At 47.8% G+C, this 27,427-nt stretch overlaps 1 protein-coding gene across 12 annotated transcripts in view; it reads right to left on the bottom strand.

Moving 5' to 3' along the window:
- The window catches only part of LOC118223681 (microtubule-associated protein 2-like), a 77,221-nt gene that overhangs the window by 40,618 nt on the left and 9,176 nt on the right, over positions 1 to 27,427 (bottom strand). For 7 of the 12 annotated variants that reach the window (XM_035410538.1, XM_035410545.1, XM_035410548.1 and 4 more), the window contains exons 1-4: positions 13,731 to 13,857; positions 13,491 to 13,583; positions 6,927 to 7,007; positions 5,834 to 5,964 (exon numbers count right to left, since the gene is read on the bottom strand). The gene's annotated coding sequence lies outside the window, so the exon portion shown is untranslated. Of the gene's footprint in view, positions 1 to 5,833; positions 5,991 to 6,926; positions 7,008 to 13,490; positions 13,584 to 13,730; positions 13,858 to 27,427 lie in introns of those variants that run through there. The other 5 variants (XM_035410540.1, XM_035410541.1, XM_035410539.1 and 2 more) reach the window with 5 other exon arrangements.

Raw genomic sequence — 27,427 nt, 5'->3', positions numbered from 1 at the left:
CTGGAGGGGAACCCGCGGGATGATCTGGGATGCAGCCTCCCGACGTTCCCGCTGTGACGGATATCTAACCCAAACCAAGAGGAGTTTTTTGGGGAGACTGGAGTTTTCTACCAATGCAGCCTCCCACATCTCCATCCGCAGTGCATAACCCCACTGGGCCCTGTGGTGTGGGGATGGCTGGTTTAAGCAGCCACACCTGCCCTGGGTCAAGCTAATTAGACCTGGCTAGTTAGATAATTGGTTATTAATTAGATAATTGGCCAGGCTAATTGGACCCGGGAACAGGGGTGGCTGCACCTGTGCGTAGTGAGGTAATCAGTGCGCACAGGTTAAATCTGCCATCCCCACCCACACAAGGAAGCCTCTCTGTCATGACAGTGTTTTACATCTGCTCATTTGGCTGTACCATCTTGCCAACCCTCATAAATAAATGTGGACTATTTGAACATCTTCTCCCTGTGTCTCTGTGCTGGAGGGCCCCTTGGAAAGCCACTTCGGTGGCCTGTGGCAGGCGTGTTTGCCACAGGCCCGTTCTGTGCCAACCCCCCCCCCCCCCTGTGGAACCCCCCAAAATAAAAACCCGTTCATTGTGCCTGTGTTCCCACAAGTCTCTTTCATCATTTTCTCCATAAGGTGTCCAAAGCATGCCACTCCTCATCAGATGCAAAGGAAAAACCAGTCACCACATCCCATGTTCATTCTGTCACAACCCTGCCCTGAGGATCAAAACCTACGATCTGTGCAATCCTAAAATGGGGTCACTGGCAACCCTTTCACTTCCAGGCGAAGCCCGTAAGAAGACCCTCGGAAGTCACGTCGTCGGGGCAGCGGTCGCTCCCGGCAACGACGAACGAGATAAACAAACGAATAACGAAACGAAACGTAACCGAAATTCCAAACTTTGAATTCTTAAGCTCATCCTGCTCGATCTAAACAGCGATGCCTCGCGGTGGAGTTAGCCGCATGAGCGCGCGGTCGCAGTGTGCGGACAGGGCTGAGAGTGTGAGCTGACGAGGCTGACTGGCTGTCTCCTCGCATCACTCCCCCCCGCCCCGCGACACTCTGTGGGGGCAACGCTGTCGGGTGCCAGCCCCCCCCCACGCAAACCACGCAGGGAGCCCGGCGACGCCCCTTGAGTCTTCGCGGGATGGCACGGGGGTTGGCATGGGAACCCGGAGCCCAAGGTGTTCCATGTACTCTTTAAATAAAAAATTGCCGAGTTGTTATTTCCATCAGGCAGTGGCACTGTGGCTGTAGGGTTCCGGTGGATTCCTGCCAGCTGACCCACCCCCTCCACCACACTCCACACACCCCCCCTACCCCCACACTCCCCCCCCCCCTCCCCCCCATCCCCTTGTCTTTGGGCCCTCCCTAATTGGGTCAATCATTGTGCCTCTCTGAGCTCCACCGAGCCAGAATGTCCCCCTGCACATTCAGGGAGAGCCGCAATGCCGACCCACCCAGGAGGCGCTACCCGACCCCCTGGTTCTGACAATAGCGGAGGGGAGAGAGAAGCACCAGACAGAACAGGGGAACTGTAAGGACAATCAAGGGCAAACATTCCTCAAATAACCCCGGCTATTGTATATACTCAGCTGACCCCTTCTATCCAGGACAGTTTACTGCGAATTGCTTATACTGCACAGGACACACAATTTTATCCAACTGGGGCTTCACAGGAGTAATTTGGGTGCGGGTGCTTTTTAAAGGCGTGTAGGGGTTGCTACTGTATGGCTTACTGTAATACCGTGGCCACAGCTCCCAACAACACCAATTAGCAGATTCCCCAATTCATACAGTCTACATACATAAAGTACAATAAAGTGTGAGAGGACAAAAATGTGAAAACATAACAGAAAAAAAAACGTGTAACAGGCATTTAGATTCAAATTCAACTTGCTCACTTTGATATGAACTCTCGAAAGATCTGGTTCGACAAGCAAGATGCTATGAACCAAGGCAGGACAGCCATGGGTCAGTAACTACAGCTCGCTACAAACACAATAGCAACACGCCATTGGCTGAAAGCCGCGATCGCCTGCGATTGGCTGACCTTCTCACTGTGGCGGATGAAACTGACAGCTCTGGCCCTCTTTCCGGAAATTTCTGAGGCTCGTCCCTGGGCTGGCTTAGCCACACAGACACACCTCCTCCGGCTCTGTAGCGGAGACTGCTGGTCATGTGACCTGTCTAGTTCCACAGTTTTCGGGTTGTTTGCTTGTGTAAAGGGGGCTTTCCTTTTTTCAGCCTGCTGATTCAAGCTGCTGCAAGACGGACACAGATCCTCACCAGCACCCTGGGATTCAATGCTCCGTAGCTGCTGTGATGCTTTGTGTGCTGAAGCATCCACCATATCAACATCATACCCGTGTAAACCCTGTGAACAGTAACAGCAGGAAGCTCCCGAACGGCTAGTCATCAATGACACCTTCATAAACACCTCAATAACAAAGATCCAGAATGTCCAGTTATCTCAAACATAAACATTAATAACAAACAAAAAACAAAAGCATAAATTCTGTACAATGTGCCATCAACACCCGCAGCACCGCACAAAGGCTGTTTTCTCTGAGCTAACTTTGCTTTCCAAGTCTGGATCTCGGTCGGTCATGATTTTATAACATACCGAATTAAGGATTTCGCCCAAAAGTCCTGCCCCTTTGGAGGATGAGTGCCTAAGGTGCAGTACAGCCCTCGCAAGGTAAAAACAATGATGAAAATGTCTGCTCCTGTGGCCTAGCCGCCCACCGCCCCCCCCCCCCAACCATGCCCCCCCCTCCCCCCTTTGTCCCGTCTCTCTCTCACTCCACAGAGTTCCACTCCAGTGCCTGCCTGAACCACACCTCTGCTGCATTGCAGAGACACTTGAACAGCAGCAGCAGCTGGAAACAGAGCCACTGCTCTCTCTACGCTGGAGCAGGAACGGAGCCGAACGCTGTGCTCGCATGTCCCCCCAGTTTGGGGTCCCCCAGCGGTACACCCGTGTCACTCCCTGGCCGCCTAGAGGTATTATAAGCTACTGTAAATGCCCAGGGGGCCGCAGTGTCTCTGGGGTTCCTGCAGGTTCCTTTACGGCAGGCCTGGAGAACAAGGTGCACATTACATTACATTACATTACAGGCATTTGGCAGACGCTCTTATCCAGAGCGACGTACAACAAAGTGTATAACCATAACCAGGAACAAGTATGACGAAAACCCTAGAGAGAAGTACCGGTCCAAGTGCAGGGAACAACCGCATAGTTCAACTTGGACCCTGAAGGTTAAACTGATTAACACTAACACAAACGAGAACGGCAACAAAGCAGTCTATGGAAAAAATACAAGCAGTAGTTAAGACGGATTCTCGGATTCTCTGGTCAATCGATGACTTAAATGAACCACTGCTGCGTGAGAAAACTCAGAAAACCAGCAGACGCTGCGGCCCTCCAGGACTGGAGTTTGACACCTCTGGATTACATAGGCTCTAAAAAAAAATTTTCATGAACCTACTACTTAAAAACCAGACATAAGGCTGATGGACACACCACTAACAGGTGATGATGTCAGCAAATACCACTAAATCCAAATGAGAGAAGGAAATTTCCCTCTGGCAAGTAAAAGCCACTGAACACCATGCTATCTAACCTCTTGAGAAAATACCATCTGCATATAAAATGTGCATAGGTCCCATTAACTGACAAGGGATTCATTAAATACCTCTTGATAGCGAAGGATAATCCAATTAAACATGCCTCTCTGGTGGAATACAAATGTGAGTTTGACAAAAAAAAAAGAAAAAACTGCCTGCATTGCCAGTATGGAAAAGTGCTTTGGCTTCTGGGTAATTTCAGCAGCGAGGGCAAGAGGTACCCCAAATTTTCAAAGGCACATTTCAAAAGGCCTTTGGATAATTTATCATCACAAGGCTAACTCGCGAGCATGTGCTGGAAAATTTCTAGTCGATGCCGAATGGCGTGGCTTCCTCATCTTATCACTCTGAGATTCTCAAACAAAATGGCTGACTTCATATCCAAGACCCAGTCGCAACCAAACCAAAGAATTTTCACCTGTAAAGACAGGCAAACTGTGCAAAATGTAAGGTCTTTTCTAATACTTTCAGTTGAGGCCATTTGTAAGCAGATAAACAGTACTGAACAGGCTTTTCCTCTTATGTAACATATACCCTGAACAATTAATGGATCAGGCCAACACTTTTCCCTAACTGCAGTGGTTGCTTAGTTACAGAACTGTCAGCAATGGATTCATAGAGTCATCTCTTATTAAGAAACCCAATTAGACACACGGTTATACATGTACACAAATCAAAACAAGGACTTTGGTTTGGTCATTACAGAATAAAAACAAAAACTTTTCTTCATCATGAATACCCTCTTACCCTACACTGTATCAAAAAATGTCTCCACAAATGTCTTCTCAGTGCTTCGGCGTTGCTGGGGAACAAGACTTCCCCACAACCTCCCATTTCTCAGAGTAGCACTTTGGACCGTGTTGATGCACGCAATGCACCAATGGGAGTCCCCACAGAGGAAAGAACTTACGAGAATCACAGAGTGCTTACAAGGTGCAGTCAAGCAACTGTCACGCCATATGTACTGCCTACAGGCTTGAAATCCATACTGGTCGGGTTCAACTGGTTGACTCGACATGTACAGCTAAGGCTAAATGGACGGTGGTGCAATGCACGGAAACCTCCCAGCAGTGATCTTAGGGGATGATCCAGAGACAGACAGAGAGAGACAGGAAATACCAGGGAAGTCTGATCTCACTGACCCACTGTAGACTTACTCCCAACAAAGTCAGACAGGATGGGTTGGAGCATTTTCGGTCCTTCCTATGTTTTATAATTTAGGTGATTTACATGCCAGGAAGGAATGCATTGTGGGAATTTGGTTTCACTGTACGTTGGTTATGTGGCAAACTGGATTTCATATCTCAGGGATCACAAGGGGCACAGGAAAATCCTGCAGAGGGGGGTTGCTGGTGGGATAGATCAGCACCACTATCCATCCATCCATCCATGGCTGTCCTGGACTGGGATTCGGCCCCCCATAACTCAGGCAACACATCAGCTAAGCTCAACGTTCCAGTGGATTCACCCATCCATCCATCCGTCCATCCATCCATTATCTATCCTCGCTTATCCTCAGCAGGGTCGTGGGGGGGAGGGGGTGCTGGAGCCTATCCCAGCATGCTTTGGGCGAGAGGCAGGAATGCACCCAGGACAGGCCGCCAATCTATCGCAGGTCATCCAGTTGATACAATTACCCACAATACCCGTTTATCCAACTGTATACTCAATTGTCAGCCATTCATTCTGCCTGACTGGAGCCACTTGACCCATTTCCTAAGGTCTGATGATTCAGAGAAGTGATCTGCGGTGAAACGCAAGCCGGGAGGTTTGAGTCAGCATCGTACCGTACGTATAGCCACCCTAAGGGTGAATTATGGAGAATTCAGCTTTATAACGCGGTTCTAGTCAATATGCTTTATGATTAGCAGGTTCTACCCATGCTGGCATGGGTTTCCTCCGGGAACTCTTGTTTCCTTCCACAGTCCAACATTTTGTAGGCTCCAGGACTCACTTACAAAAGAGATGTCAATTTCAGTGTGGCTACCCTGGTTAAATAAAAGTTTATTTAAATAAAAATATATTTAAAATGCCACACCCACTGTGTAGCCTGTAGAGTTACCTTACAAAGCAGACTGAACTTTTTTGGTCAGGCCTACATTTGGCAATTGGAAATATTTTGAAGCCCCTCCCTCCATTTTGAAACCCCTCCAGCTTGGATGTGATTTTTTCAGTTTTCTTTTTGGTATGTAGCCGGAGTTACCTTACAACGTGGAGGACTGAGAATCCCCTAGTGGTGAGCGATGGTCAGTGCAGATGCAGGCCTCTTCTCCACTGGAGCTCAGCAGGTCACCAGTGGATACGGAAGCAAATTGAAAAGCCTCAGATCCACACCTGCATGGGAGATTGATAGAGCAGGTCTGAAATGAGAGCCAGGGGGGTGAGTCATTTATACTGCCCCCTCATTAGTGTTACACTGACATAACTGTATAAGACTGGACAGGCTAATGCATCCCCGTAAATATCTTTAAATATTCCCTTATTACTTTATAACTTGTTTTCATTAATAATAATACAATCAAATGAAACAACAACATCATTGGTAATATACCCATAATAAATGACATAGTAGCCATTTAAATAAACATTAACACATAACAATAAATACTGAGATATTGCCAAAAATTGTACCTTGCATTACATATCTAAAATGTTATTGTTCTGCAAAACGAGTAGCACGTAGCCAAATTGCTCAAACTATTGAACCAGATGGTCATAGGTTTGCATCCTGTTGATCCCTTGAACAAGGCACCCAGCTCCAGTACTACATGAAGAGGCTTATTGAGGGGTGAAATTTAAGCAAATGATTTGCTCCATGTTTGTCCGTGTACATAATACAGATAACTGGTGGAAACAGGAAGGGGTTCTGGGTCAGTGGATCAGTCCTAATGCTTCGTCATGACTCTCTGCAATGCAGGCAGTAATCACCGCCAGGCTGTGAACCCTGACTCACAGCGCGAGATTATGTGTCAAATGAGAGCACGTGGATGGTTAATTAGGGAGAAGCACACTTCCAGCACTGACAGGGATTTTTCTTCTGTGGTTACGCTTTTCAAACAGGCTTACAGAAATGTAATTAGAAGAGCTCCTTGCTGCTCCGCAATGCAGCATTATCACTTAATTTCTTGTCAAAGAGCGCCTTAGCACCTCCAATTTTGTCTCATAAAAAAAAAAAAAAAATCAATTACACATACATTTATTAGCCGAAGACATGCAGATGTATGCAGATTTTTCACACACACTGAACACTGCGTTAAGAGCTGTGACACGACTGCATCATGGCACGGTATACAAACCTGGGAGCCGATTTTCGGTGTCTGACTGCAGTATGACTGCCGCTGAAGTTTGGGAGTACTCTGCTGATCAGATCCAATCTGCTGGGAAAAGAGGCAATGGAAACTGTTAGACCTCTGCTCACTGGACTTCATTTCAAGAAATCGTGGGCCAAATGTACTCCAAGCTCAAGAGTATGGTCTTTTTTGTTTAGGCCCAGAGACTGAAGTGCCATTCAGTTTCAGTCAAACACACTATGTTCCGGGTAGTGCAACGGCAGCTCACTCCACTTTGGGCGGCAAAGGAGTCCAAGCCTGGTGTCTAACCCTGAATTACCGTAATACTAGTAATAAGGGGGACTGATGAAAGTAGCAGAACAAGACAACAGGTGGTTCAAATTAAAGTGCATTGATGAAAGAGAACCAGCGTGTCACAAACAGCTGTCACATTGGCAGATCCTCTGCGAGTGTGCGTGTGTGCATGTACGCGCGTGTGTGTCTGTGTGTGTGTGTGTGTGTGTCTGTGTGTGTGCGTGGGTGTGTGTGCATGTGTCTGTGTCTGTGTGTGTGTGTGTGTGTGTGTGCGTGCGTGTGTTTCTGTGTTTGCACGTCTGTCTGTGTGCGCGCATGTGTGTGTGTGTGAGTGTGCGTGAGTGTGTGTGGGTGTGTGTGTGTGTGTTTATGAGTTTTTATGTCTGTGTGAGCGTATCCCTCTGTGTGCATGGAGCCCCAGATTAAAGTGGAAAGTGCTGACTCTTGTGCCTCGCTGCTGCACAGCTGGCTGCTGGGAGACAGCAGGGAGGTCTGGGCAGCCCTGAGTGTGGAAGCTGGCGGTTCAGGACACATCCTGTCCCTGTTAAGCATGGAAAGCGCGTCCCGCCAAGGCACGCCGCCCCATTTCATGGATTCCGAATCACTGGCTGGCCGAAAGCGTTTTACGGGTCGCCGCTGACCCCTGACAGGAGGAAAGGCTTACTGGTTTGGTCACGGGGGCAGTAACCTTGGCCCGCTCAACCCTAGGGTAAAATGAACCCCCATCTGAAAGGAGAGCGAAGGGCACAGCAACAAGTTGTGTTCTGTTTCTGCAGGGAAACCCAACACCTCAGCATGCACTTCCAGATTCACTTTAAACTGATGGACGGACACACAAAACAGTCTGAAGATGCCAGATCAGGGCTTCCCAAATCTGTTCCTGGAGATCTACCGTCCTGTGGGTTTTCACTCCAGCTCTAACAAAGCACAGCTCATTCAGCAGCTAGAGATTAATTGATTAGTTCTGATTCTAATTAGTAGAATTAGAACGTGCCTATTTACGGTCGAAATGAAAGCCTACGAGATGGTAGATCTCCAGGAATAGGGGTTGGGTGGCACTGGTCCACATGGACACTTCAGGAACAGCTAAATTACTATCATTTTCTTTTCAGAAAAGAGCTTGCCTATGAGTTCTATTCTATTTCATTAAATACTGAAAATGGATGGACACACTGGAGCAGACTATAGAACCGGACTGCACGGACGATGGGAGATGAACACAGCTGATGTCCGGAGCAGCTGTATTAACTGGGGGGCGTAAGTGTCCCAGACTACAGCAGGGGCACGCTGACATTGGCTGTCGTTCACAGGGCAAGGTGAACAAGCCCCAGCCATGACGCCCCTCCCCGCGTTACCATGGAGACATACTGAGACCCCAGCCAGGTGCGTAGGACAGGTCTGTGCCACTGTTTTTTTGTTTTTTTTCTCAAAAGTCTAAGTCAATGTCCTTGAACTACATTGCTTTCAATTACCAGTAGCGATTGTTAGATTTTCATTAGAATGCTGAGCAACGGACATTCTAATCACAGATGTGTGATCTCAAACCTGAAGGGGTTAACAAGGAGCTCCAGGGAGCAGGGGACCTAACAACATCCTTCCAGAACCTGCAGGGCCTGTAAATATACTTTAACATCCCCCCCCCCCCCGCCCCCCCCCCCCCCCCCCCCCCCGCCAAATGCTCAGCATTGTCTAATGCATTAGCAAAAGGTATGCAAAAGGGGTCAAAATAATGCAGTTAATAATATGCAAAATAAGACAAGAAGAGCATCTGCTGCAATACAGCAGCAGCCAGGGGGAGGGGAAAGGGGGGGTGGGGGGACAAAAAACTGTACTGATATTAAATCACCTCTGAACTTTAGACAGTTCCCATGCAGACAGGCTTAGAGCACCACTGGAGGCCACAGAGCCTAGCCTGTATCCCTTATTTATTATCTACATGGACAGTCATGCCCCCGCAACGGCACGCTCTCATCTGGATCCAGCCCGGAGGTCATCGTGAGCACATTTTCAAAGAAAGATACAGATCCCACACAGAAAAATAAATAAAATAAAAATAAATAACACCAAGGTGGCCATCTTTTACTTCACTTTCAACCTACTCAGATCACTCTATTGCAGTAAAACTCAGGTTGAGGATTGACGAAGGACAGAGAAAAGAATGTATACTTTCTGCTGAGGCCTATTAATCAACTGATAAATCTTTATAGCCAGGCTTTTACAATAAAAACAATTAAATGGCAATGACCAGCAGACCCAATGGGCCGACTGCAGATTTTTATCATTACATTACATTACTTTATCAGGTTTGTAAACACTGAGTTTAGAGCTCTAGGCCACTATTGCATATCAGACCCGCAATGGCTGTTCCTATTCTATTCTAAATGGAAAATACATTTTCACTTTTCCCGATAAACACAAATGAAAGTTTAATTCATTTGGCAGATTTAGCAACAGAAGAGACCTAACTGCCAGAGAGATCTTTTGTCTCCATGGCAACAATGATGGAAAGTGTGCGTGTGTGTGTGTGTGTGTGTATAAGTGTGTGTGGTGGTGGTGGTGGAGGTGAAGGGGGGAGGGGGTGTGTGATAAACACCACAGGCAGGCCTAGCTGTTACCAAAACAGGGCTGACTCAGTTTTTTAAAAATCTGCTCTAGGCATGACTTATATCAGTGTTATGTCAGCGGCAGACATTGTTCCTCCCAAAGTGCAGAGCGATGCTTCAGCACACTTTCTCTGGCACTTTGGCAATTCCGCCACATCACTGCACTTTTGCATAAAAGTTTTCAGAAAAGTGCCCAGTCTCACACACACACAGACGCACACACACACACACACACACACACATACACGCACGCGCACACTTGCATACACACACACACACACACAAATGCACACACACACACACACTCTCACACACAGGACCCAGTGGAGACCTTTTGAGAAACTGATAAAAGGGCACGCCAACCAAGAAAAACAGTTCGCACAAGCTCAAAGAACATAAAAATTGCTACACAATTGTCTAAACCAAAAACTGGATAAAAAAAAAACATTATATTCAACTGTCTAGCCTTTTCCTCATCTTGTGATCCATCTAACGCAGCAGGACCTGCCCTCTAACAAGACGCCATTCGTCATCCACAGTTCATTATTAATTGGGGCAGGCAGACAGCCACTGTGATGATGGGTGGAAACAGGCTTTGGAACCCTGCTGAGTCAGATGACATCAGCGGTAAAGGCCCCGGCCCATTGGCTGGAGGGACACACGCCCACCCGTGTCAGTGCCGGTTTGTCCACAGGAGCCCATGACCACCCCCGCAGCCCCTTGGCTGAGGTGTCAGGGAAGAGATGACGGGGCGGGGGGCAGCCCTAAATGGACACGCCACCGCATATGCGACAGAGGGACGCCTGTGAAATTGGACACGCCCACACAGATGTGACAGGTGTCATGCCCAATCTCCACTGAGGGGCAGTGGTCCTCCACAGGCTCAGCTATATGACCTCGCCTGTCGCGACAAGGGGGGCGAGGCGGCTTCCTGCTTCCTGTTTCCTCTGTGGGGCCGTGACTAACGTTAAGAGCGACTCTAGAAGCCTTCGCCACGGCGGAGCTGCATCGTATCGCAGCCTGCATTTCAACGCTGAGCGCTCTAATTGTGGTGTCAGTGGTCAAGAAGTGCCAACCGTGCAGTGAGGCAGACAAAAGGATGATAACAGTATGACCAATCACGCGGAGTCCTGAGTAATGCCGCGTTCTTAGAAGAAGAAAATATGACCGGAACTAAACGTGCCAATCATGATGGTACTGAAGCAATAGATCAGGCTGAGTAAGTCCAGATTAAGCCACCCTGTTAGGTTTGCCAGTTAGCCATGGAAACCGAGCACTATTAAATGTCTAACAATAGTCGGGTAAACAAGAGTGGTACAGAACCGTATTAGCGTGTATACTGATGAAACACTGCAGTCATGGAGACTCTGGAGAGATACTGGAGTGTTTTATTCTCTGCTTATGCTGATGCCATAGCCTGTTCCTATTTGGCATCTGTGACCAGGTTGCACTGAGTCACCATAAAAAGCTGCCTGGTTACCCACAGATGTTTTTTTTTTTTGAAAGAATCCTCTTTTGTCATAACATCTTTTCAGAATGTTAGAGCCATTTTGGTGAAAGCCAGCCAGTTCCATCCATGTTTTTTTTTTCTTTTGTCAAATTAAAAAGTTTATACTTCTGGCACATCTGTCACACTACATGAATTGGCTTTGATTTTTTTTTTTTTCTGAAGACCCATTTTCGAGCGGACGCCCAGCCACCACAAATGTTTAACAACACGCTTAGCACATATCTCAACCAAAGAATGTGAATACAGCACATGACGGATAATCAAAGAAACATTCCGGTTGCCATCACGTAAAGCTCATTTTCATGGCTCCATCACTGCTTTGTTGATTTTCTGGCTCTCTAGGGAACAGACTGATGGAAGGAACTGCAAGAGCTTCATAAAGATGCTGGTCTTCTGGCCATCCTGTCTGTTCTGAGCTCAATTCATGTGTAACTTCACACAAAAAAAACTCTGGCAGCAATTTAATAACCACAAAACAACCTTTTCTGCATGAAACAGAACTGCATTTGTGCTGAGTACTGCACAAGTACTGTTGTTTAAAATAAATTTATGCACCGATAGTCTTTTATTCACCCGTACAATTTGTAAATTGTACTATCAGCTTTCAGTCTTCTCATGGCAATTTCCAACAGTTAACCATAAATAATTGGTAATCGCCTTTTATAAAATTATACTGTGCATTTTAGGCTATAATTAAAAGGGAACAATCTATTTGTACTGAGGCAGAGCTCAAGATGCTATCTCCCTCTCACTCTCTTTCTTTCTCTCTTTCCCTCTCTTTCTCCCTCTCTCTCTCCCTCCCCCCCCCCTCTCTCTCTCTCACACACACACACACACACAAAACACAGGTGGTGTCCTGATGTTCATAACTGTGATTGATATTACCAGGTTAAAGAGCATTTATGGCAGATGGGGAGAGTGTGAGGGTTTGACTGAGTTATTGCTGAGGTAACAGCAGACCGGCAGTTTAGAACACACACACACACATATACACACACACATATGATATATACCATACCTATCAACAAAAAGAAACAAATCTCTTCGTGATGATCTACTGTGTTTGACGCCATCACTCTCCTCCACCACCCCCCCCACCCCCTCCCCCGAACCTCCTTACCCCACCCCCCCACCTCCCCCCACAGCCTACCCTGAGTGTCATCGCTGCGCCTTTTGAAAAACCAACTCTGTCTAGACGCTCTCTGTCCCCCGGCTCCCACTGGAAGCGCAGGACGCTCTCATTCACTCAACGGACGCCCCAGAAGCAAAGAGGGGAAGTACCCTCATCAAATATACAGCATCAAGGGGAAGCACGCGGTATTAATAAATCATACGGCTAAAAAAAAATGACACAAAAACTGTGATATTTCACCCCTTTCTGGTTCAATTACTGCCCCCCTCCCCCACCCACCCCACAAGCAAAATTAGAAAGGCCACACACAAACATTTTACACACGTAGTCCAGATGAGATTCTGCGACATTACGATGTCGTGCCTCTGCCACAGTGATACTGGTAGTTAAACGGACGCACGCACGCCAACAGTCGGACACACACAGCTACGCGTGCGCATAAACCGGACACACGCACGCTAACAGACGGATGCACACACACACGCACACACACACACAAACACACACCGGCACACACACACACACACAGACACACAGACACACACAAACACACGCACATACACACACAGAGGACAGAATTCGCTGACGGCAGCAGAGGTGAGACGAACATTCTAAGCAATCTCTCCAGCCGAGAGCCACAACGCCAGTATTCCGCAGACAGAGAGAGGGGGAACGAGGAAAGGAGAGCAAGACGGAGAGAAACAGAGCTCTTATCCAGGGTCAGAAAGAGGGGAGGAGAGAGGGGGAGATGGAGAGAGAGAGAGAGAGAGGCAGAGCGCAAAAGACAGAGCAGGAGCGAGGGAGAGAGAGGGGGGGAGAGGAGAGGCGATAGAGAGAGAGGGAGAGAGAAAGCGAGACATCAGCTGCATAGCAATGAGCCGGCATTTCCATCAACAGACCGACCGTCACCCAACAATAGACTGACAGTCGGCATGGCGACACTCGCGGTGACGCAGCAGCTCCGCAGCGCGGGGACGGCGGGATCGGAGAGAGGCGCGACAGCGGCCCGCGGAGTCGGGGAGGAGCCCTACCTGGAGCCGGGGGAGGGGGGGAGGGGCGGGCAGAGAGAGAGAGAGCAGAGGTGGGCTCCGGTCCGGCGGAAGGAAGGAGGTTTTCTGAAAGACCTGCAGAGAGACAGAAAGAGAAAAACAGAGAGAGAGAGAGAGAGAGACAGAGAGAAAGAGAGAGAGAGAGAGAGAGAGGAGGAAGGTGAGGCCGGTGGATTTCGGGCAGGGCCCCACCAGGGGCGGGCGGCAGTTGGCCGTACCCACCGTGTCGCCTGTGTCCCGGGGACGAGCGGAGAGCTAGCGGAGGTGCGCGGAGAGACGGCGGGTTGCGGCTCTCCCTCACACTCTCTCTCTCTCTCTCTCTCTCTGCCAGCCACAGCGCGCAAAAGAGGGGAGGGCAGGGGAGGAGAGGGGAGGAGGGAGTGGGAGGAGTGTGTGTGTGTGTGTGTGTGTGTGTGTGCGTGATTGAGTGAGTCTGTGCGCGCGCGCGTGCGTGTGTGTGTGCGTGCGCCAAGTCAGAGTTATGTATGTGCGACGGATGTTTGTATGTGAATGTGTGTATATGGAGTGTTTGTCTAATGGGGTGGGGGGGGGGGGGAAATAATGACTAAATAATTACAGGCGTGCTGGGGAATAACAACATCTCTCTCAAGAGGGTATTCAATGAGAGAGAGAGAGAGAGAGAGACTGATAGGGAGAGAGAGACAGAGAGAGAGAGAGAGAGAAGGTGAAGGCAGAAGGGGGGAAAGTGGAGCCCTGGTGTTTCAGGAAAATTCTAGAATCAAGAGCCACAGTCACTTACTGCTGCAGCTTGGAATGAAAATGATATTGATATATCCTTCTTTGATATTGAAAATGATATACCTACTGCACACACAGGGCTTACACATTTACACTTTCTGGGTAAATCCTTTCATTCTCAATCTCTTTCCCTTGGTGACCCCCCCCTCCCCCACTTCTCTCTCCATCTCATCCATTTCTCATTCTCTTGCTTACGCACTGTCTGGCTGCCAAGATTTTTCATTTAATTGGACTGGCACAGTGAGAAGGCTGACAAGTTTGCCTCGCAAAAGGACAACTGTCCATCATTCAAAGGGACATTTCCTCTATCCCTGACAAGAGCGGACGCTGAGACACACAGCTCAACATGCTACAAACTCTCCCACAATGCACCAGAATCGATATATCAGCCAGTTCCCAATAACCACACATTCATTTATCATTCTCTGGGAAGCTGCTATAGCCACGGACCAGGCACAGTCAAACACAAACCAGCTGGAACATCATAGTGAAACCATAGAGGAATCAAAAGTATCATGTCCATGACTCGTATGGGAAATTTACAATGTACTAAATGTCTTATACAGTAAAAGACTCAGGCTGTACCCTTCAACCCAGCTCTCTATAAGCAGTTTTAGCACTTTGGTTGGATAAACTGTATTTATTTATGTTCTAATTTTTTAATGTTAATGTTAATGTTGTGTCGCTGATTTTGTTGAATACATTGAAAAGGCTGAACAGCTGAATTTGTTGAATGCATCGAACAGATTGAATGCGTTTATCAGGATAATGTAATCATTGTTGTAGCTCAGTTACTGGCACTAACAGACCAGCTGCACAGAATAGTCCGACACTTATTTGTTTATTACAAGCTCACTGAATCAAAGTGTGTCAGTTACCCAGTTCTGCTGTACTATTATTCGGTCTACTGAATATTGGTAAAATTACACAGTCTGTCAATCTATCTGGATAACAACACCCACAATGCAATTTAACCCTTTGAAGAGTAGGCTTTTTGGAATTTTTATTTTTTTTCCTAAATTATAAGTCAGTGTTCTAGAACTCCACTACTTTCAGTTTCTAGTAGTGATTGTTACATCAGCATTAGAATGTTCAGTTAAGAGCATTCCAATCACATATTAGTGATCTGACAAATATTAACGAATACTGTTTATTATAGTCAGAATTATAGAATATTGTAATATTTATCCAATTATGAAAGTCAAAAAATCTATGTGTTGTTTTTTTATATAAAGATACAGATACACAGAATATTGTTTACATCCAAAATTACCTAACATATATTACATCCTAATTACCTAAAGCGATATTTTCACAAGGGATTGCCAAGCTGTGTGTTCAGAGGTCAAAGCTCAAAGTTCAAAGTTCTGAGCTGTGTGCTGGGATTCTATCTAAATCCAGGAGAAGGTAATGGATGCACAGCTGCAGTCTGGGGGGAGAATTAGGCTCAGATCCTCTCTGTACTTAATTAGGATTGGGAGGGACACCCTGTGCTCAATAATTGCAGTATTCTTGCTGATCACTTTAAGGCCCAGCTGACAGCCGAACTAACGCAAAACAATAGCCTGGCGGTTATTTCGCTCGTCATCCACACAGCGTGAAAACAGGTAAAACGTCTGTTGTGGACACATGCAGGTGATGATATAAAGATTCATGATATATTGGATTTCATTTATCACCAGGTACTGAAACACACCTTCTTTTCCCACATATGATGACGGTGGCATCTTTTGGGATTGAAGGATAAGGGGAAGGGGGAGGCAGTGGATGAATGAATGGGTGTTTCATAAGCTCCAGTTAGCCCAGTGTACAGTGGGGACAAAGTCCAGGCCTTAGGCGCGAGTGCTGCTCTAATGGTGACAATGCACCAGCCTGCGCCCCCCCCCCCCTCCCCCCCCCACCACCCCACCCCCCCACTAAGGAAACAGAACAGAGCGGAGAGATTGGAGCAGGCCTGTAAGACCTCTAAACCAGCCTGATAGACGGTGTGTGTTCTGTGTGCCTGTGAATGTGCACACTTGCAGGTGTGTGTGTGTGTGTGTGTGTGTGTGTGCGTGTGCACCATTGTGCCCAAGTGTATGCAGGTGCAAGCAAGCAGAGGCACCACCACGGAGCTTTGGGCCCCATGAAAACACCTCACGTTGGGCCCCACCACCCCAGAAAATCCTATCTTCTAATATGTTTTGAGGGCCCCCATCAGTCAGGGCCCTTGGAATCATCCTAACTACCCTTCTCCCCACCCCCACCCCCCCCACCCCCCATCATGTGGTCCCCCGACAAGTCTGCATTTACGAAAGAGACAGTTTTTGTTTGTGGTTCAAAAGCAAGTCCGCTATTTTACAGAATTTAGATTTAGTCACCAATGCGCCGTTATATTTTACCGACGTTCAAAAATACATTGCCTTTTTGGGGATTTGCACTGTTTCAAGGGTCTCCCTTGGGTCTTTTCCTGCCTGGCTGTGAGCCTCTCATGGTGAATGCTCTAAATTAGAGAGGCAGAACAAAGAGAAGTGTTTTTTTTTTTTTTTGGTTTCAATCCCGCCCTCCTGCAATCAGCAGGATGTCTCTCTTCTTTCCTTCAGTCCTAGGCAGACCACAGACGGGTTATGTCCCGCCCCCCTACAGGTGATGGTGTGACAGGGAACCTGACCCACCCCCACAAAAAAAAAAAAAAAACAGCTGAAGAAAACATGAAAACCAGAGAGTGAGTTGGCTGGTTCCCAAGACTCCACTGAAAGGGGTTAGCTTCTCTATGTTTTTCTTGGTTAGCTTCTCTATGGTTTTTCTTGGTTAGCTTCTCTATGGTTTTCTTGGTTAGCTTCTCTATGTGTTTCTTGGTTAGCTTCTCTATGTGTTTCTTGGTTAGCTTCTCTGTGTGTTTCTTGGTTAGCTTCTGTATGGTTTTTCCTGGTTAGCGTTCACTGAAAGTGCTGTGCCAGAGGGCTTTAACCTTGTAGGCCTGACCATCGCAGTGCGAGAGGCTGACTCACGCCGTCCGTGGGCTGAGCGGGGGCCGCATCAGACTGCGCTACGAGGCTGCCTACCACCTGCTCCTCCTCCTCCTCCTCCTCATCCTCCTCCTCCTCCTCCTCATCCTCCTCCTCACCACAGCGTCTGTGGAGCACGGGCCCGGTGAGAGGATTCAGCCAGTCAGTCACGGTGTCCTGAGAGAGCAACTGTGTGGCTTCAATTTTACTGGAATCTCTCTCTCTCTCTCTCTCTCTCTCTCTCTCTCTCAGGTCAACAGGGAGATTAATCAGTGTGTCAGTGTGTTTGCTGAGAATCGGGTACAGTTTACTCCAGTTCCTGACTGACACCTCGTATAATATGACGCTCCTGCAAACTCAATGTGTGTGTGTGTGTGTCTGTGTGTGTGAGAGAGAAAGAGAGAGAGAGAGGCTGTGTGCATGCATGCTTTTTAATATTCAGTTGTGCTTGTGTGGGTTCAGTGTGTGCATATTTTGTGTGTGTGTGTGTGTGTGTGTGTGTGTGCATGTATGTGTATGTGTATATGTGTATATGTGTGTATGTGTTTGTGTCCATGTGTGCGTGTGTGTGTGTGTGCGAGCCCTGTTCTTCTTTGTGTTATATCTCAGTGCATGCATTCCAGTCTGCACACACATGTTTCTGTGTAAGTCCCTGTCCGTGCGCACACGTGTGAATGACTCACAGGCTGGGTTTCAGTATTGCCACCAAGGATACAGTAGCTGGGAAGCCAACACAGAACTGAATTCAAAATATAATTACTTCCACACAACAGCCTCTGCGATCCCCAGATGAGGAATTCATGCGTAAACCAAAAAAAAAAAAAAAAAGAAAAGCGGATAGCCGGGCCCGAAAGACCGGAGGTAAAAATGCCGAAAAAGTAACATTTAGAAACTCGACAGCTCAATTATTTATGAAAACATTGGTTTTACCGCACAGAACGAGCGTAACAGTGGCAAACAGAGGCAGTGAGAACGCACAGGAGACGGCGCTCAGGAGCCCAGCTTTGCGTGGACAGGAATGCTGGGAAATAAAAGCACCACGCCACTGCGAAAATAAAACAACAACCTCTCTCACTTTCATTAACAGATTAAAATAGATGGAAATGGATACGAAGATGGAAACGCTCCTTTGAAAGAGCCTGCTCTAACTACAGGTGAAGTTAAAAATGCTATGCATTACATTACAACAAATGTAAACCTAGCAGAACCACACACAAGTCTCAAAACAAACCCTCATGAGACAGGACGATTACTACAAGTACTATCACTACTATTATGACTGACAACTGCAACAATATTTTTAAAATAATGATTATAGTAATAGGTTCTCCATCATAAGCAGTCAATGCTTTTTGGCCACATGGGTTTCATGCAGACCGGGCACAGTCGGCACTGGAACGATCCGGGTTCGAGCGCAGACCGTGAGGCACATCCATGCACCAGAGCGCAGTGCCTCAATCGAATGACCCCCGTCCCCCGTCCCCCGTCCCCCGTCCCCCAGCAGCCCCCCATAACAATGTCCTGCTGAAGCAGAGAGAGAGAGAGCAGTCCTCTATGAGATCAGAGACTAGATGAATAGCGAGCTCACAGTGATGATTTATTTTCAGCCAGGTTTTAGAGCTGTCTTTTAGCATGAGTACAAACGCAATCTGGTGGGCATAACATTGCATAACAGTTTGTTCATCTGCAGCACATTCATTGTTCTTGGTAATGCCGTGAAAGGCGGTGGACTTGCCATCCAGTTGGAAATGCAGCATGATCTCAGGATTGGGTTGGTTGGTCTGGATGTCCCAATTTGCACTTCCAATTTGAGGTAAACACAGTACTACCCTCCTGCAGATGGAAGAGAATATTTGGCCTGTGGGGAGGCCGGTCGGACAGTGGGGTAGACAGGAAAACTCACAGCGACCTGCCGATGATGTCATTATCACCTGTAGGTTTGGTGGACTGCCCGCTGGCCCCCGTCCTCTCCATTCAGACTGTCCCTGTTTCCCCTGCCATTGACGCATCTGTCGGCTTTGGGCTAGCTGGCTAGCGTGAATAATCAGGACAGCAGCTCATCTGTTTCCCGCCTCTTTGTGCTCGATAATCCCATAAGCCCCTTGTGCCCGGCAAGGCTGAACTTTTGCTCCTTGACACTGAAGACGACAGCACAGAGAGCTACCGAGTCACAGCTCAGACAGCTGCGGTATCACTGCAAAAAGAGCTACCTAGTCACAGCACAGAGAACTGCTGAGTCACAGCTACCAAGTTATAGCAGAGAGAGCTACAGTATCACAACTCGGAGAACTACCGAATCACAGCACAGAGATCTACCGAGACACAGCACGGAGATCTACTGAGTCACGGCTCGGTAGTCTACTAATGTTCACGTTGGACTGGAAACTGTAATCAGCACTGCGTAGGAACATCACGTCCTTCAGGGAAAGGTCAACTCCGGCCACAAGACTGTGACAGAACTTTGTCCGTTCTCAGTTTGTCCCCACACAGTGCATTTTGGGATTTGGGGAAAAAAAACAAAAACGTCTGGTCAGACAAAGGCCTCTGTGTCTGCTGTGGGTGATATGCGCATCATGTGGCCTTTTTTTTGAGCAAAAGGCATAATTTTCAGTTGGTCATCTTTTCCCGAAATCGATGCCAGAAATGGACCAAGGGAAAGAGATTGAGAGTGAAAGCATTCACACGGAAAGTGTAAATGTGTAAGTCCCTGTGTGTGCAGCAGCATTTTTATTCCAGACTGCAGTAGTGAGTATAACCGATTCAGCTGTGGCTCTTGGTTCTAGAATTTTCCTGAAACTCAAGGGCTCTACTTTTCCCCCTTCTGCCTTCACACCCCTCTCTCTCTCTCTCCATCCCACCCTCTCTCTTTCTCTCTCTCCCTCTCTCTCCATCCCACCCTCTCTCTCTCTCTCTCCCTCTCTGTCTTCCTCTCTCTTTCTCTCTCTCTCTCCATCCCACCCTCCCTCTCTCTCTCTCTCTCTCTCTCTTTCTCTCCCCCCCCCTCTCTCTCTATAGGAGACTAAGCCTCCATATCGTGCTCCAGATTCTGGCAGTCTCAGTCTCAGAGACTTCCTGCTCTGCAGATAAGTGATGGGTGTGAACAGACCGAGGGGGGGGGGGGGGGGGGGTGGTGCTCATAACAGTTAATGGGCCAGACGTGTCTAAGTGTCTAAATCAGGAGTCCCCAGCCCTGATGTCCTGGGTTTTATATTCACCTCATCAGCAACCAGTTTAGACCCAGGAAACCAGGTCAAGTGAGATAATAGTGTAAACAGGTGCTTTAATTGACCAGGGTTGGGGGGTCTCTGGTCCAAAGCCATCCCTCCCTCCCTCCCTCCCTCCCTCAAGGGTTGCAGGTCTCAGCTAAAACTTCACAAGAAGTTCCTTGTTCGCTTCCATCTTGTTGAATTTTCATATGCTTTCATGAAGAGCACAGGAAATTCCACGCATGCGAAATATGTCTCCCCAGGGCCAATTTGAAACAACGGCAAAATGATTTTATGAGAAAAGGAAGTATGGAGTGACAGCATGAAATAACAAAAGAAAGGGAGAGGGGGATACCTCCAGCACCCATGAAACATAATTCTTCCACATCCTTTGTGTGTGCATGTCAGAATGTGTGTGTGTGTGTGTTTGTGTATGTGTGTGTCTGTGTGTCTGTGTGAGTGTGTGTGCGTTCAGATGACAGCAGAGGCCAACCTTAGCACTGTAGTCCCTACGCCCGCAGACAGGCTCCAAAATTCCATATGGAACAGGAGTCTGCGTGCATTCTGGAGTCAAGATGATGGAACATTTTCAAAGATACACATCTGTCACCTGATGTGCAGCTGCTGCAGGACCCAGCTTCTTCCAGTCCGCTTCACAGGCCTCAGCTATGAGGGACGAGTGTTTCGTCTTCATCTATCATTTTTTCTTTCGTCCTTTTTTGGGACAGCATAGCAGGATACATTTCTCAACAGATATGGCTGGTCTTTGCTATCGCCCAATGCATGCTGGGATAGGCTCCAGCGCCCCCCGTGACCCTGCCCAGGATAAGCGGGTATAGATAATGGATGGATGGATGGCTGGCCATTGTTATGTATCAGTGGTGATCATCACTTCTGTGGCAGGTAGTATCTCAGTTGAACTGAACATAAGGCACTCAGCTCAACACATTGATCAATGTTCGCATGAATATACAGATAAAAAAAACAAAAAAATCTCCTTTGGTCACTGTTCAAAGTGTACAGATAAAAATTGTGAAAGAAACCCAAAGAGATTCCTAGAAACACACTAGAGATTACTTTTGTGATGAGCGTGTGTGTGTGTGTTTGTGTGCATGTGTGTGTGTGTGCATCTGTGAGTGCGTGTGTGTGTGTGTGTGCATGTGCGTGTGTGTGCGCATCTGTACGTGTGTGTGTGTGTGTGTGTGTGTGCATGTGCGTGTGTGTGCGCATCTGTGCGTGTGAGTGCGTGTGTGTGTGTGTGTGTGTGTGTGCATGTGCGTGTGTGTGTGTGTGCATGTGCGTGTGTGTGCGCACGTGCATGTCTGCGATTGAGTGCATGTATGTATACTCGAAAGAAGGTCTGTTTTGAATGGAAGGCACCTGGCTCCAGATTGTGCTGGAGTAATTGGTCTAATTACAGTGAACATGTGCCCTCCTTAAAGCCTGTCCTGTGGGACTCTCTGTCCTCTCAGGTCTCATCTGTTCCCCTTTACCGTCCCAAGGGAGCCACCAACAGATTGACTCCTGCCTTCCTACAAACCCTGTTACAGACCCCTGTATATCCTTCACCGCACGACACGGTCCTGTGCACACAGTATGAGACTGCAATAAGAACAACCGGCAACTCACATCTGCTTTTACGGTTCTGGAGACAGTGGACAGGCTTCCTGTTGTGCTCTCTGTCAAATAGCCTCTTGAGGCTGCTGGATGGTTTGTTTGCTTATTTATGGCTAAATATAGGCCAGTCTGTTGTGAGAATATATGTGCGTGTGCGTTGAAGCGCTGCAATTTGAATATTAGAATATCGGAATGATAGAATATGAGAGACCAACCAAAATAAGCACAGAACGAGATGTAATGCTGCTTCAGGACCATCAGTGTTCAAACCGTCAATCCAACCGATTAGTGTTCACGTGACTTACAGTGAATAACCAGGGCGACGCTCTGAATGTGACAACAGGACGGCCGCGGTAATCAGCGAGCGGAGCCCACGCGCGGCGAGCCGAAATGAGTCAGGCCGAGCGCTGCGCCGAAGAGGAGGATCATGGGAGTGGGATTTTATCTGGCAGGTTAAGCAGAAACCCGCTGAGTCACCGCTCTCTCGTGCGCCCGCGACTTTCAGACGGGGGGGGGGGGGGGGTGAACCAAAAAAAAAAACGAAAACGCTCCCTCGCCTCGTGCCAAGCTTTCCGTTGTCGCTCCCTTTCTTCTCCTTCGCGGTGTCTGCGAAGCCTTCGGGAAGAGCTGGCTCCCCTGCTCGCAACAGAGACTCGCAAGTTCTCTCATCCCTGTCAGCAGAACCCGACCGACCCCGTCCTCCTTCGCCCAAATCCTACAGTTGCGCATTACAAATTCAAAATTCGAAATCCAAACGGTTTCAGCCAGACTCCAGCGGCATTGGCATGATGAGATTACAGCGCTGCTGTTGGGAACGCTGCACGTCAGCCGTGTTCTCAGACTGCACAAACAGGTAAATACGGTAAACATCAAACAGAACCCTGCCTGTATTTCTTCAGTTCCGCCATGTTACAGGAAGTTTGTACTTTTTTTTATAATAACAAAGCCACGTGGGCATTAAGCGAAACAGCACTGTGCAATTACTCCACACCCGATAACAGCCTAAAATAGCTATGCTCCCTCTGCACCTGCAAATCAAAACTACTTTTAAAGGCAGATTGGGATGGTTTTTCCGAAACAATAAAGGACAAAAATATGTCTGTTTTGACTTTTTGTACAAAACATACCAGCCTCCCAAAGGGCTATGGGTAACCTGAGACAGGTCATCCTGCTGAACTGTATCCCCAGGGCTCATTTTCAAACGGCCCACACATTGACTTCCTCCAGAAATGCTGCAACTGATTTCCGTCGCCGTTAAATCACATTATGTCAAATGACAGTTAAAAGATGACTTACGGATGCTTCAGAGAGAAACAGCCCCCAGGTGCCTCCTCTAGCCCTGCCCTGGGTTATCTATTTCCAATCGATGGCGCGTTTAAAAGCCTCTGGCACTCAAAGACCATCTCGGGAGGTTACTTAGAGCGCAGATGCCAACTTAAGAAATGTAATCGGAGGACTCTCACTGGACGCCGCAACGTGAGCTAATAATGCTGCTTGCTTGTGGTCGAGAGTTTTCTCTGTGAGGAAGCCTGTGAGGAAAACAGAGGGATATATTTTATAATATTTACAAAGAGAGTTCCTGACAGGAGCTTCTTCGCTCTTCAAAAAGAGGAGGATGTATATAGTTTGCGGTAAGTTTCGCAGTAAGTTTTGTGAACAGCTCCCGGCACCTCAGAGGCCCGGAGGCGGAGCAAATCTTTTCCACTCGCCCTCTGTGTTCAGGGTCATCGCACAGCGTCGTCACAGCAACACCACTTGCTCAGCTCAGGACGCGGGCCTCCGTAAACAGGAAGAGATTCATTGGCGGAGTGTCTCACATCTATCAAGCTTAGGGCAACAAATGAATCCATTTACGCAGACAGGTTGTCTTACAACGACACCTGAGCTCTGTGAGCTCACAGCTAGCGCTGACGACAGCTGCTGGTAAAGAACAGCCCACCCGGGTTCGAGAGTGTTCGGCGATGGTTTAGATAAATCCTGGCGCTGGTGGGCAGACAAGCAGCTGCTGAGTGCCGTTGGAGGTGTATCAGTAAGCTAAAACTCTGTTTCTATGGCAACTCAACTGAGTCAGTGTCCATGGTTACCGACAGCTTCCTCATTAATAACAGCTATAATATGCGTGCTCAAATGGGCACTCATACTTGGAGAGTTTAATCACATACAAACATGCACTCACACATGCATGCACACACACAAACAAAGACATATACACACACACCTGCATACACACACATATACACATATACACGCAAGCGCGCACGCACTCATACACTTACACCTCCACACACACATACACACACGCACACATGCAAGCGCACACACACATACACTTACACCTCCACACACACATACACACACACACACATTCACACGCACACACACACCACACACCCACAAAAACTCACCTCTACACATGCACATACACACAAACACCTGCACACACACACACACACACACACACATACACCTGGACACATACACACAAACACGCACACACACACACACAATCGCCCTTTCATAATCCTGAATGGTGCTTTATGGAAGGCCTCTCAGCCCACAGGAGGCCATTTTCCCTTAGTCTAAGTGCTGTGGAGTCAGACAGCGCTGGTGTTTCAGGTGACATGGGCGGCCATTTCGCCGGTGAAATCGGGACAGAACGGCCTAAGAGAACACACGCCAGACGTGCGTCCCCTTTTAGCCGCATCTCCCGTCGGCTCGTGCCAGGTCGTCTCCCGGCCTCGCCACCCCCACCGTGAAGCGCCAGGAAAAGGCCGACAGAGCTGACAGAGACGGTGAGCGGGAAAGGTCATTGGCTGACAGAGACGGTGAGCGGGACAGACAGACCTGAGACCGCCAGGGGAGTATCAGCGAGCATCACAGGCTCAGAGAGGGAGCTGGAGTCCCCCCCGCTGAGCAGACACGGGACAGGGTCTGAGTCAGCAGGCCCAGCACCTCTTACTCAAAGCATCACACGAGCAGCGCGGCAACCGAGGCAGCGACCCCCCAGAAATATCCAACAGAGCCGTCGTAGCGTCGCCCGTTAGCCATCATGGCGGGTTAGCAGCAACCCACTGATGGTGACAGTCACGGTGGCAGGGGTTAACAGGCCTGGGCTGTAACTCCACTCAAGTCGGATGGGAAAGACCGTGGCAGAGGTGGGCAATGAGGGTTGTATCTGTTTATTCTGGTTTCCATGCCAACTTCTGGCCTCAATTATGTAATTTGCACTTTAACATTTATATCTCACCTCTCATTTATGGTACAATTCTTGATTTGCGAAGTTTGTGAGTGACAACCAAAGGCTGTTCTTGTGTCCCTATATGAAACCATTTTACTGTGATCTAAACTATGAGTGAATCAGTGTTGGTGTATATAAGCCAAATATAGCTAATTTTAACCAGGGTAAGAAACAGACACCTACATACACACCAGCCCGTCAGCCCTGGAACATCCACATATTTGGCTGCTGGGTGGCTCATCCTGTTAAGGCACTGTTTTAGGGTATGGATCCAGACCGTGCTCATGCCAAAAGTTTCAGCTGGCCAGCGGGACAGCTTCTTATCACACAGCAGTGACCCCTGCTGGTTGATCAGGCAACTGCAAGCCCGTCTGTTGAGCTGCACATAAAGAGTCATCCTCTGACTCATGTCTGTGTGAGGCCAGCTCGCAAACTCTTACATGACAAAGAAATAGTGGCTGATCTCATATGCTTGAGAAGAGAGCACAAGCCTGTCTGCCTGCCAGAGGTTGCAGCAATTTAGCACTAATAATTACAACTGGACATTCCAAATTGGGGAGACAAAGCTGCAAAGGGCAGTTTTTTTTAAAAAATTACTGCCAACTGGGCTACTTGGTGCACGTTATTGTGAGTGCTTGGGAAGATTAAGAAAAATGCTATGGTGACAGCCAAGACAGAAAAAGAAAAAAAAATCAATTTCAATTTGAGAAGAATAAATACAACTGTCAGACATTGCATATTGCATTATTTGTGACACTCCAACGCTTCCGTAAGAGTGAAAGAATATTTCCTAGCAGGGGACAGGTGACCTCATAAATCAGTTTCGGTGTCATCATTGCCAGTCAACTCTGACTGCGAGAGTGGTGTTCGTCAGGAGCTGTGAAGCGAAGCAGGAAGTGGCCCAGGACCTCTTCACAGCAGACTTGCAGCGCGACACGCTAAGTGATTCTGTCAGATCTGAAAAACACTGAGAACACACAGTCGAGTACCTCCCCGCAGACAGGATTCAGGTTGTACATTTGTAACCCAGATAAGCATGAATATAAATTGCTGGCAACAGCAACTCTCTAGTGTGGTATTTTTTCCCTGCAATTCATCATTCCCGATCCAAACTATTGCACTTGCACATCTCTTGCAGGGGCTGAACACACAGCCAGGTGTGTGGAGAAGAAGCCCTAGATCTCAGTCCTCACTGGCAGAGAAGGATGACTTCCTGGAATCCACAGAGTCTTTTCCAAGCGCACTGCACACTGACGTCCCCACAGCTGTGCTAGTCTGATGGCAAGCTGCCACGGCGGCCATAAAATCAAAGTACAGAGAAGCAAGAAAGTCCTGGAAGAAATGTACACACACACACACTGGTGGGTAAGATCCCAGTATGTGGTTAAATAGAGAGGCCTATATAGTCCCCAAATGGAAAGGCAGCTCATAAGTGACATTCCAAGCACCCTGTCCAGGATTCGAACCTGCAACCTTCAGGTTACAAGTCCAGTTCCTTACCCATTATACTATATTGAGCGAAAGGGTACCCTTTCCTTCCCTTGACCAGCCCTGCGTCCACAGCCTGGCTGTGTCTGCCAAAAACTCTGGCCTGCACTCTCCCGGAAAAGGACCGGCAGGCTCTGAACGAAGCCGTTAAAGCAGACGACAGGTTCACAGTTCTTGAGGGAAATGAGAAATCCAGGCTCGGCAGTAAAAAAAAAAATAATAACAGGACCACCATTCTGATGGCGGCCTCCTCTTATTCACCTGTCTACAGCCAGGTACTGAAGTGCCACTGCATCCCACTGAAGCCTCAGCTCCCAAAAAAACACTCTCAGAGATAAACCTACAGCAGTGGTACATTTCTGTTCTTCAAGGAACAGATTTCCCAAATGTACCCTGGAAGGTACAACGATGTTCTATTTGGGTACTAATTAGCACATTTTACAAGCAAAAAAAAAAATAAAAATGAATTATTAAAACCAAAGCTAGAGGTACAAATGTATGTATCAATAGAGCACCACCCGAGTAGCAAGTGTTGTACCTTTTAAGGCACTTTTTTGTACCTTTTCTTGTGATAGTACAGAATAAAAAAAAACAAAAATCTAACATAAAAAATCAAAGCCATCT

Source organism: Anguilla anguilla, chromosome 3 (genome assembly GCF_013347855.1).
Source record: "Anguilla anguilla isolate fAngAng1 chromosome 3, fAngAng1.pri, whole genome shotgun sequence".
In the NCBI taxonomy this organism is placed as follows: domain Eukaryota; kingdom Metazoa; phylum Chordata; class Actinopteri; order Anguilliformes; family Anguillidae; genus Anguilla; species Anguilla anguilla.
This window is presented reverse-complemented; position numbering and strand designations above follow the sequence as displayed.